Source organism: Monodelphis domestica, chromosome 7, assembly GCF_027887165.1.
Source record: "Monodelphis domestica isolate mMonDom1 chromosome 7, mMonDom1.pri, whole genome shotgun sequence".
NCBI classification, from domain to species: domain Eukaryota; kingdom Metazoa; phylum Chordata; class Mammalia; order Didelphimorphia; family Didelphidae; genus Monodelphis; species Monodelphis domestica.
Window position 1 is genome coordinate 54,322,676 of NC_077233.1, and position 13,216 is coordinate 54,335,891.

Genomic DNA, 13,216 nt, shown 5'->3' on the forward strand with positions numbered 1-13,216 from the left:
GCAATGAATCAGAAAGGAAAAAAACTAATTATTGATTTGGTTAAGGAAAGAAGTAAAAGGTAACCTGTTTGGCAGGTAAGAGATCTCTGAGTACTGAAAAAGACTATTTAGTTTCCAAAGAGTGTGTGGGGTGGGAGAAGGGGGTGTCAAAGGATGGGACTAGATGCTTTAACTGTTCTGAGTTTATATATGAGGATGTTTACTTAGCAGGAAAGGAATTCTGCCTCCTGAGGAGGAGAATTTATGACCTAGAGTATAAGAGCTAAATTTCTCCAGAGAAGAGTTCCCAAGTCCTTCCCCATCTCCTCCCCTTATACCCATTCTAATTAAACCTTTGAACCAAACGAGGGACAAAAAACAAAACAAAACCAAAAACCAGAGAGCCCTGGGCCCTTTACCACAGGATGCAAAGTATCTTGGCAGGATCAGCCCTTGATGACTGATCTTCTTGGACTGCGCACAGAGTATGTGTTCTTGCCAAAAGTCCCTGGAAATTCCTGAGGGTCTCCCTAACCAAACATGAGCCCAGAGGGTCATTTCAGGAAGCAGAGGGAAGGAGAGGAGTAGAATGACCTATCCATCTCAGCACATACCCTCAAAGAGATGAAAATCTGACCTAGCCACACAACTGAGAGAGCAAATTGATTTTTGTAGAGAGGCCCAGGAGGGTGGAAACAATGGTGTTTTAATTCCCCTCTTCTTGTGCTGTTGACTCTATATTGTGCTTGCCTGCTGTTATCTCTATGGCATTGTTCTATGCTTCTAAAATATTAAATTTTGGTAGTGTCCCCAGGGGTTAGCAGAGTTCCTGGCATTACCATAGTTAAAACAACCATAACAACTAGTCATGTTTTGAGGTTTACAAAGCACTTTATAAATACTTTGTTGGTCTACAATAATCCTGGGAAGTAGATGCTTTTACTATCAACATTTTATAGATGGGGAAACTGAGACAAGCCAAGGTTAAGTGACTTGCTCTGAGTCACACAGCTAGGAAATATCTGATGCTAGATTTGAACTCATGTCTTCCTGACTGTCCAGTGAATACCTACCTATCATATAAGCACCTAATAAAATGCTTGTTAATTTGTGTTGATTAATTAGTTGGTAGCCTAGATACACTTTTTGTAACCCTTTGAATATCTAGCTTTCCAAGGACATTTAAGTGTTTGGTTTACAAATTAAACAAAGAAGCTAAAAGCAAAAAGTTAAGCTACTAGGGTCACTGTTCTTTGTGGGGTTGGGAGGGGAGGGAGGAGGAGAAAGTATCTCTAAAATGGATATGTATATCAACTTGGAAATTATTTGAATTCTAAAAATTAATACCTATCTCAAGCATGTGTCAACTACATAAAGGGAGTACATCTATTCAGGATACCCTGCCATTTGTGGAGAGGTGCTGATGAGTCCTAGAGAGGTTCTGAAATAGAAAAATTCACAAAAATCTGTTTTTGATCCCAAATAGTTCAAGGCGACTGCCTGCCTCATAAGGATATTGGATTCAGGACTTCCTTCATGCAGTCTGAATTCAGCTACCACAATAGCCACCAGTGAAAGGTTGGGGGTCAAGTCACAGATGGCATCCAAAGATTAGAAGGGAGGGAAGAATAAAAAAACCACATCTCTATGAAGATCTCACTTTTTCAGTGTTCTTTCAATTCTGAAGACTTCTGGGAAGAACTTTAACATTTCAGAACCATCCAATGTCAGAGCAGAAAGGGAAGGCAGATTTCATCTACAACTGACCCAAACATTCTAAAGATAAATACAGATTACATCCTTGATTTGGCATTTAAGGCCCATCATAATATACCTTTCTGCCTTGATTTCCTATCACAGTGAGGTCCAGAGAAGATGCTATCTTGTCATCATCTCCTCCTCTGTCTTCTTCTCCTACTCTTCCCAGAGCCTTGCTATGAGTTAATGACAGAATATATTTGCAAATGGAATGGGCATATTTGGGAATATGCTATATTAGAATAGAATAATAGGATACATGGAAATATAATCCAAGCCTATTGAATCTGATGCAAAGTGACCCTCTGGCTTTAAATTTTATGATGATATATATAATTTTATAATATAAATTTTATAATCTCATAAAAAATATTGGGCCTAGGACTTCCTTTATACAATCTGAATTCAGTGCCATCAATGAAAGGTTGGGAATGAGTCTCTGATAGCTTCAGAGATTAGAAGGGAGGGAAGAGTCAAAAACCAGAGACCCATGGGTCTTAACAAAGATATGTGAACAGCATAGTCATTTTCCATTTATATTCTTAATGATGAGTTGATTGTTTTTGCAAGCAGAGAAGTGGCTTCCCACGTGTAACTGCAAAATCCCAGTAGCTACTTGGAATTTTTAACTAAAATTAGTAGAACCTAATGGCATTTATTATTCATTCATTTATTCAACTTTCATAGTGAGTTTCCTCCTAGGATTTCACAGCACAGTTTAAACCATTTCTAATGAATAAGCATATTAGTAAGTTCTCATAGTGAAAAACAGCCAGACTTTAAAAACATAGAAAAGAATATCCATGGAGAAAAACAGGAATTGAAAAAATGTCTTGAGAAACATTTATCAAGAGGAAGAAGCTTTAGCAACTTCCGACCCTGTGAAGATCGAATGAGATAATATCTGTAAAGCACTTAGCACAGTGCCTAGCACAGAACAGGTGCTTAATAAATGTTTATTCCCTCCTTCCTTCCCCTCCCTCATAACCAAAGTTGTGGGCTCTTGGCATACAAAGATACTAGACCCAAACTTATTCAGAAGCACCTGTATAAACAGGGTGACACACACCATGGAATCCTGAATATTAGAAAAAGTATTAGAAAGTATCCCTTTGTCCAAAGATTTATTCATTGCCTTTTATGAGCAAAGCGGTATGTTTAGCCCTGGGAATACAAAGACAAAACAAACAGACAGCTCCTGACCTCAAGCAGCTTTCATTCTATTATAGCCTATACCCAGAGAAGTAAGTATCCTTTTAGGAATATGGTACCTGAAATTGCTCCATTAAAGTTCATAGCCTGGGACACAGAATTAGAGCCAGAATTCAATACAACAAATAGATATTAAACACCTGCTATATCCAAGAAGCAGCTAGGCAATATAGTGGATAGAGGGACAGCCTTTGGAGTTAGGAAGACTCATCTTCCCAAGTTCAGATCCCTCTTCAGATACTTCCTAGCTGTGTGGCCCTGAGCAAGTCACTTCACACTGGTCCCCACCCCACCAGAGAGTTTCTAATCTAATAAGGAACATATGACAACTATTCCATTAGGTATGAGGTGGGATGTGATAAAAGCAAAGAATATATAATGTAGACAAAATACCCTAAAGGATGCACAGAAGGAGAGAGGACCATTTGTTGCAAGGTGGGTTGGAATCGAGGAAGATCTTGGTGAGGAGAGGGGGGCACCTGAGCTGGCCTTGAAGGAAGAGAAAGAGTCAAAGAGATGGAGATTTGGAAAGAGCACATTCCAGACATGAGAGACAACCTATACAAATGCTGGAAGGTCAGGATGAGGTCCAGGAAAAGTAGCTCTGGTTTACCTAAAAAGCAAGGTGTATTAAAGGATGTGATGTGTCAGAAATGTGGGTTGTGGTGGTCCTAAACTGGCAAACTAAGGAGCTGGTATTTTGTGGACAATGGGATGCCCCTTCAAAGCTTTTGAGCAGGGGAGTAGTAGTGTGGTCAAGCTTGTTATTAAGAAATGTTATTTTAGGAGAATAGATTACAGAGATACACTGAAGACAAGAAGACAAGCTAGAAGGCTATTACAATAGTCCAAGGTACAGACCAGGCAGGGTGAATAGAGAGGAAGGGAGAGAGATTTGGGAATGAAGAGATGTGATTTTTTTTTATAAGCATTGTAAAAATGCACAGAAGAGATTAGAAGGAAGTTCAAGGGCAGCTGGGAAGCACAACAGATAGAGAGCCAGGTCTGGAGTTTTGACGTCCTGGGTTCAAATTTGGCCTCAGACACCAGACACGGAAAAAAGAGAAGGAAGAGACAATGATGACATAGACAATCAAGAAAGTATTATTACCGAGTTAACTTTTATACATATCTTTTAAAATATGTGCACATAATACAACTTCCCAATTTCTTATTACAATCTGCTTTTTGTAATATAGAGATGATTGTGTTTGTAGATGCTTGCCAGGGTTAGAATTTTAAAAAGAAAAGAAAAAATACATAGCAGAAATCTAATCAATAGGATTTGGCAATTAATTGACAATTGGGTCAAGCAAAAGAGGATGAGTCAAAGGTGATTCTGAAGATGAAATTGATGTAAACTCAGAAAGCCTGGGATAAAGTCTTAGATCACATATTTCCCCTTTTTCAAAATGGCGGTACTTGCCCCACCAATTTCAGAGAGTCATTGTGAGTCATTTACATTATAAGTAACAAAGTACTACACAAAGGTAAGATATTACAATTAGTAAAGTTTTATAATCAGTTGGTTAATAATCCTGCAGTAAACAGACCTGGTCAAACCCCATCTAAAATGTTTTTTTATTTTAGAGTGGGGAAAGTTCCCCCAAACCCTTACTTTTTTGACTTATAATCAATGCTACTAAGTATTGGTTCCAAGTGAAGGCAAGGGCTAGGAAATGGGGGCTAAATGATTTGGCCAGGGCCACACAGCTGGGAAGTTCAAATTTGAACACAGAACCTCTCATCTCCAGGTCTGGCTCTCTATCCACTGAGCAACCTAGCTGTCTCTCCATTTGAAGTACTGCAGCCAATTCTGGGTCCTACCTTAGGAAGAACACTGAAAAACTGTAGGCTGGTCTAAAGAAAAAAATTGGGGTGGAAAAAGAATCGGAAACCAAGTTGGTGGAATTAAGGATGTTTAGTTTAGGTAAGAGAAGACTTTAGGGGCAGTTGATAGCTATCTCTGCTCAACCTATTTGAACACAGTGAAAAATGTCATGTGAAAGAGTGATTAGATTTGTTTTCCTTGGTCCCAGAGGGCAGAGCTAAGATCACCAAATGAAAATACAGCTTTTAGGTCCATTTTTCTCTCCCAGAATCTCTCTTTATTCATACCGCCATGGACCCTCATCATCCTTTACCTGGATTATTGCAATAATTCTATAATTAGTCTAGCTAGTAATAAAATGACTCTTTCCTCTCCAAGTTTTTCTAATGTATAGATCTGACCTTGTTGTTCCCTTACTCAATAAACTGACATGGCTCCCTATCCTTCTCTGTTCCTAACAAGTTAGGGTAAAACTTTGGCCCTGAATGTATGATCTGAGAGGCTTTTACATTTTGTGTGTTTATTTATAAACAAATCAAATCTAGTGTCCTAAAACATAGCCCCTATCCTAACAATCTTCTTTCTTCTTGTAGGCAGGATTGTCCCTCCACCTAGATTAGATAGAATCACTCCAAGTTCCTTTGTTAGACTTTTAACACCCTTCACAAAATGGCCCCAGTATACTTTTCCAGCCTCATTCATTACACATTCCTCCTCTTCTCATACTCTCCAGCCGTACCAAATTTGTCTATTGCTGTTCCTCATACACACAATGCTCCATCTCTTCTCTCCACACCTTTGCATTATTGGCTCTCCCCATGCCCAGAATGCACTTCCTCACATCCTCCTCTTAGAATCCTTTATCTTCTTCAAGACTCATCCCAAGCTCCTTCTTTTACATGAAACTCTTACTGATCCCTCTGGCTGTTGGAGCCTTCCTCCCCCTAAAACTACCTTGTATGTATTCTGTACAAAAACAAAAATAAAGTGGTTCCTGCCCTCAAGGAGCTTATATTCTATCAGAGAGACAAAATATACGTATATTGTGTGCAGATTTGATTCTTAAGACAACTCTGGGAGGTAGCTGCTATTATTTCCCCCATTTCATAGTTGAGGAAACTTGGACAGACAGAGATTAAATGGCTTGTCCAGAGTCATAAAAAGTGTTTGAGATTGTATTTGAACTAAGGTCTATCCTGATTCCAGTCCGAAGACACTATTCACTGGACAACTTATTTGCCCTAGCAAAGCAGGGATAAAATGTAACAGGAGTAGTATAAAGTTATACCTCAAGAACCCTCGAGATGTATAGACCTTAACTGAGAGAGGTAGAGAATTCTCCTGAGTGGGAGATACTTAATAAGAAAATACAGAATAAGAAAAGTGATTGGCTACCTATCTGGACTAGGTGAGAGACAGTCTTGCATGTAGGAAGAAAGAGGGTAATTAAAATAGGAGCTATATCCTATTGTACTAGATTTGACTTGTAAAAATAAACACACAGAGAAGAAACAGAAAGGCCCATCATATCTCCCATCTAAGGCCAAAATTTTACCCTAACTTGAGAAAGGAGCAGAGAAGGATTAATGTGCATTTCTCAACAGTGTGCTCTTTGACCTGCCTGGCCTTCAGACTCCCAATTCTAGATAAGTAGAGAAAAAATATAATCTTTTTTTTTTTTTAGGCTCACTAGACTTTGAATCACTACTTAGGTTTTCTTTGTAGGGATTCCCAATTAACATTTTATTTTTAAATGTTCTTCTAGTGATGTCATTTGCTTTTATATCTCATTCATTTCCAAATGTATCCCACAATCCATCCCCCACCCACATCAAGCCATCTCTTATAACAAAGAATAAAAATAATTAACAAGGAGGAGAAAGTATTTCAGCAAAATTATGCAGTATTCCACAAGCCTAGTTTCCATCATTGTAAGGTGCATTTTTTCATCTCCTCTCCAAGATCATTATAATTTTGTGGTATGTCATTTCATTTTTTATCTTTTTGTTTGAATAGTTGCAGTGATTGTATATACTGTTTCCCTGGTTTCCCAGTGCTTACCATAGGGCCTTCCCATGCTTCTCTCAATTCATCATATTCATATAGAGTAATATTCCATTACATTTATGTATCACAATTTATTTATCCATTCTCAAATCAATGAGCATCTTCTTTGTTTCTAGTTCCGTGCCACTGCATAAATAGAGCTATAAATACTATGGGGCACATGGACATTTTCTTTCTTTTTCACTTCACTGGCATAGATGCCTAAGAATGGGACCTCTGGGTCAAAGGGTACCTTTTTAGGTGACTACATTTTGAAATTGTTTTCTAGAATGATTATATCAATTCACAGTTCCAGGAACACTGTATTAGTGAGCCTAGCTTCCTACAGCTCCTCCAGCATTGGCTATTTTTATCTTTTGTTATTTTTGTTATTCAATTAGCATTTTAACAGAAACCAGAGATATGATTGGCAGGGCTCTCTTGGGGGGAAAAAAAAAAGAAAGGTAGCAAAAGAGGCAGGAGTCTTTATAGGTGTTGGAGAAATAGGAAGTTCTTAATAGTACTATTAAAAACCCAACGTCAAGGGGCAGATAAGTGGCTTAGTGGATGGAGAGCCAGGCCTGGAGATCAGAGGTCCTGGTTTCAAATATGGCCTCAGACATAAATCACTTAATTCCAATTGCCTAGCTTTTACTACTCTTCTACCTTGTAACCCATACTCAATGTTGATTTTTAGACAAAAGGTAAGGATTTTTTTAATGTTAATTAAATAAATGACAGACCCATCAAGGGCTTCTCTTTAGGTGGGCATGATTTACAATCCGTAATATCAGTTTCAAAAGTTAGAAACCTTCCTAAAACATTCTAATTTCTCTTAATTCAGGAACCCATTATAGATTAAAAAGCAGTATAATGCATTTGAATAAAGAAGATTTGGGTTGAAATCTCACCTCAGATACTTATTAGCTGTGTGACCCTGGGAAAATCACTTATTCTCTGTTTGCCTCAGTTTCTTCATCTGTAAAATGAGGGGGATGGAATTGATGGTCTCTAAGATATCTTCCAGCTCTAAATCAGTGATCCTATTATTTACAATGTTGTAGTTTTATTGAAACACTTTATCTTTTCATTTTGAAGAACTGACCACCTCGAATGACACTTTTCACAAAATTTTAACTACTCATTTGGTGCCACAAAAATTCCTTTTATTTGTCCAACATTTTTCTCTTTTCACTTTCAACAAGCACTTGGATTCTAGGATTAGATAAACAATTCCATGTTCACCCTATCTGTGCCCTTCATAGTTTGGACATTTCAGTTCCATCAGTATTCCTCAAATCAACAAGTATTTATTGTCCTTGCTAGGTGTAAGGTGCATGATGCCAGATGTTCCATGTGCAAGACAAAGATTAAACCATTTCTTTCCTCAATGATCTTACATCCTATTAGAATAACAATAGTAATGAAGATAGCTAGAATTTATTTAGCACCGTAAGGTTTGTGAAACTCTTTACAAATATTATCTCATTTGTTTCTCACAGCTGCCCCAAGAGGTCAATGCTATTATTATTCCTATTTCATAGAAGAAGAAACTGAGGCAGACAAAGGTTAAGTGACTTGCTTAGGATCTCACAACTGGTAAGTATCTAAGGCCATATTTGAATACACATCTTGATATCCAATGGCCACCTAAAGCGATACAACAAGGCTATACATAAGGAAATACAAAATATATGCCGAATCATTTCTGGGGGAGAAAGTAGCAACAGCTCAGAAGAATCAAGAAAAATCTCACCTAGGAAGTGGCACTTGAAATGAGCTTTGAGGGAAGCTAGGAATTCCAAGAGATGGAGTAAGGAAAGAAGCATGGAAACTGGCCAGTGCATGGTTTGTCATATTGGGGCACAGCGAGAAAGTATGCAAAAGAAGGGGGGAGTCTTGTGTGGTCAGCAAGGAAAGTTAGCTTGGTATCTCATAGGGATGGGCTTTAAATGTGAGCCTCTATCAGCCTTCATTTTCTAGACTGGAATAATTTATATAATCTTGAAAACTCCTTGAGGGCTGGGACTATCTTTTGTTTCTTTTCATATTAGCACCATGCCTGGCACATAGTACGTAGTTATGAAGTGTTTATAGAGGGGCAGCTAGGTGGCTTAATGGATAGAGCACCAGGCCTGGAGACAAGAGGTCCTAGGTTCAAATCTGGCCTCAGACATTTCCTAGTTTTGTGACCCTGGGCAAGTCATTTAACCTTCATTGACTAGCCCTTAGCAATCTTCTGCCTTAGAACCAATATCTAGTATCGATTCTAAGATGGAAGGGCAGAGAGGTTTTTTTTAACCTGTTTATTGATTGATTATTTAATCTTTCACATTTACTGATTGGCTCCTTCATGGTAGGTCCTGTACAAGATGCAAACATGAATAATACTTGCCCTTAAATAATTTATAGTTTCATTGGGAAGGTGACACATACACAAATGATTTTAATAAAGGGCAGAATGTGATAGAAGAGGAAAAAAATCACTCCTGGAAATCATGGGAGCTTTCATGAAGGAGATAGTGAGTTTTGTTTTGAGTAGGATTTTGACATGCTTCCTCTCACTGCCATCTCTCATTGCCTTTGTTATCTTAAGTTACTCTTCTTAGACAGTGGAATATAAAAGAGTGCCAGAATGGTACTCAAAGAACCCAAGTTCAAATATTGGCTCTACCTTATACTCTACTCTTTGTGTCATCTTGAGCAATTTTACATCACATTCCTGTTCCCTTTCATGTAAAATTAGAAGATTTGCCTGGATGACCTATAAGATCTCTTAATCAAAGATGACATATTGTCACTATGAGAGATGGTTACCTTCTCTACCCATCTCTTACCTTTCTTGAAGATCTGGTGGCCAGAACAACACCCAGAATGCCAGGTGAATAAATCCAAGTAACATTCCTGGCCCATACACTCCCTGCCCTATCTTCTTTGGCTAGGCTCTAGCTCTTTGCTGTGAGAGTAGCTTTCTTAGTTTCTGTTTTGCTTGTTTGAATGACTAACACTCAAATCCACATGACCCCCCACATTGGAGAATCAGACCTTTGCCTCTCTAGGTGGTTAGTTAGCAACTCACTCTTTGTCCTGGGAGCTCAAAGGCTGAGATGGGTGGACTTATGGTGAGTCACGTGGCCCCATCCCAGAAGAACCCTGGCTAAGGTTATAGCATTCTTCTTTGTGTGAGGTCTCATTTTTCCCTCTGGAGCACCAGACCCTTAGTTGGCCAGAAGCAAAGAGGAGCTAGCAAATCACACAAGCAGCTATGCTCGCCAGATGTTGGGAGGAGAATCATTACCAAGAAAGCCCTTTTCCTCTTCATCCAAGACCCAAGACAGTCAGTAATGATGATCATGGTCCAAGGCAGCCCTCAAGAAGCTAAAACAGACCACCCAGGCAGAAAGCACCTGCTTCCCACCTCCACATGCAACAGGCATCTTTTCCCTGGAAAAATCATAGAGGCAAGAATTTTTCCTATAAAGTTCACATTTCCTGTCTCTGGAAATCTTTATCATCATCATTCTCTTTCTTAATCACCATCCCTTATATCCATAAAAGTCCCTTATCAATTTCTTTTTTCTTTTTAAACCCTTACCTTCTGCCTTAGAACCAATACTGGGTATTGGTTCTAAGACAGAAGAGCAGTAAGGGCTAGGCAATGGGGCTTAAGTGACTTGTCCAAGGTCAAACAGCTAGGAAGTGTCTGAAGCCAAATTTGAACCCAGGACCTCCCATCTCTAGGTCTGATTCTCAATCCACTCTGCCACCCAGATGCCCCCATCTTTACCAATTTCAAAACCCAATAATATCCACTAATGACATTGAATTTCACAACCACCCTGTGAGATAGACAGGATAGACACAATTATGCCCACTTGAGCCTCAGAGAAATGTCCATGACGATGCAGATAATAAGCAACAAAATGAAAACAAGAGCCTCATTTTCTTAACTCTCAGTCCATGGCATGCTCAAGGTCCAGGCAAATGCAAAGTAAAATTTTTATTCCAGTAGATACAAGATACAAATCTATGAGTCAAGTTGGTCAGTCATTCAACCAGTCATTTATTAAATGTCTACTATGTGCAAGGCACTGTGGTAAGTCCTAGGAATATAAAGAAAGCCAATAAAACTGAACAGTCCACTCTCAATGTGCATACAGTCTAATGGTACATAGCCTAGCTTGGTCCAATAAAAAGGACAGGGGTAATATTTGAATCCTATCCACCAATTTCTTTTTTTATTAACTCTTACCTTATCTTAGAATCAATATTAAATGTTGGTTCTAAGGAAGAAGAGCTATAAGGGCGAGACACTTGAGTTTGTGCCTTGTCCAAGGTCACACAATTAGGAAGTGTCTTGGGCCAAATTTGAACCCAATCTCCAGGCCTGGCTCTCTATTCATAAAGCCACCCAGCTGCCCCCTCTGACCTTCTTATTTCGATGTCAGATTGATTCCATGGAAGACTCAAGCTGGGATATACTGGTAAATGCTTACCTAAACCTGTTCTCAAAATGAAAAAAATATGCATAGCATACTTTTAAGTTTTATATTTATCTATATAATTAACATGTTCCCCATCCCTTTCTTAATTCTAAACAATCAATAAAATGATCAGAACTTGATATGTGATATTAGCTGACTTCCCAGGCATGAATGAATGAATATTCAACTAGAAAATTGTACATTCAGCTCTGGAGAGCTCTGAAGGTTGACTGTAGCACATCTCTAGCCTTGGGACTTTCTTTCTGACTTCTATATGGACTTTGGGAAGGAAATTCCTTTGAAAAAGATTGAATTGCTTACGAGCTCCAGGAGGGGGGAAGGGAAGGGTGGGAAGGAGGCAATTTGGATCATATAACTTTGGAAAAGCTATGTGGAAATTTGTTGTTATATGTAATTGGTAAAATAAAATAACTTTATAATAAAATAAAATAACTGGGGACAGGAATAAGAGGAGTGGAGGTCTGGTGGGCAAACAATAATGGGTCAACCAGTTACACTAAGGGCCTAGAATAATTTGGCAGCGAGAAAGGAGACAAAGGCAACAGTTCTTACCTACTAAGTAGCTGATTATTAAAGTTTCAGGGTAAGCATTTACATCCCAGAAATTAACAAATGCTACAAATCAATTGATTTATTAGAATTTTTTATTGTCTAGACTTAAGGAAATGATGGATAAAATGTTAATAATGCAGATTAAGCTTAAAAGTGTGTCATGTGTGCATTTTTTTCTAGTGATTACAAAACAAGCATTAACCGAGCTAGTTTCAAGCCAAGTCAACAAGCATTTATTAAGTCCTACTGTGTACTAGGCACTAGGCTAAGTGCTGAGAATACAAAAAGGCAAAAGGCAGTCCCTGCTTTCAAAAGCTCACAATCCAGTGGGGAAAATAAGATGTAAATAACTACATACAAACAAGATATTGTCATTCATTCATTTCAGAACTGTCTGACTCTTTGAGACCCCATTTGGGGTTTTCTTAGCAAAGATACTAAAATGGTTTGCCATTTCTTTCTCCAGCTCATTTTATAAATGTGGAAACTGAGGCATACGGGGTTACACAACTAGTAAATGTTTAAGGCCAGATTTGAACTTAAGAAATTGAGTTTTCCTGTTTTATGCACTATGGCGTCTACCTAGCTGTCCTCAACAAGATATAGTCAGGACAAATTAGAGAGAATCACTGAGCAAAGCCAATAACTGAATTAACAGGGGATCCAGAAAGGCTTCTTTAAAAGGTAGGATTTTATCCAAGGCTAGAAAGGAAGTCAAGGAAACCAGTTCTTAGATGGAACCCTCTGGTCAAAATTTCTGCTTATTTAATGACAGGATGGTGTAATTTAAAAAAATAATAATGAATGAAGGGGACAGCAAACCAGATCTATAGTTAAGAATCTGAACCTAATTTATGATGTCCCATAAGGAACTTGGAATTTTACCTAGTAAAGACTTAGAGGTACCATGATAACAGTTTTCAAGTATTTGATGAGTTATCATATAGAGGAGGGTGTAGACCATGTCTAGAAGTTATTGTGAAGGCAAATTTCAGCTAAATATAAAGAAATTATAATTAGAGCTGTCAAAAATGGAATTAGCAGCCCGGTGAGATATCATTAACTGTCACTCTAGGCATTCAAGGGGAGGTTGTCTGTTTTATGTGTATCACTGATAAAGTCATGTGTATTAGGCTGTGTGTTATGCTGCCTGAGGTCTTGGGACTAGGCACTGATGGCTCAGTGTCTCAAGGTCAGTAGCTTCTGCATCTTTCTTTAACAAGCCTGCTCTCCCAGTGGTTGCTAGACCACAATAATATTTCACCATGGAGGAAAAAAAACAGTACAAAAATAAGAAGTTCCTTCATCATAGTACTTTCTGGTTTACAAAGGG

The 13,216-nt window shown here is 38.4% G+C and overlaps 1 protein-coding gene across 2 annotated transcripts in view; it reads left to right on the forward strand.

The window, feature by feature from the left end:
• Positions 1–13,216, forward strand: part of HRH1 (histamine receptor H1) — a 132,312-nt gene that overhangs the window by 111,625 nt on the left and 7,471 nt on the right. The window contains exon 4 of one of the 2 annotated variants that reach the window (XM_056804661.1): positions 8,329–8,425. The exons of the other annotated variant lie outside the window; for it this stretch is intronic. The gene's annotated coding sequence lies outside the window, so the exon portion shown is untranslated. The remainder of the gene's footprint in view (positions 1–8,328; positions 8,426–13,216) is intronic. 2 annotated transcript variants of the gene reach the window in all.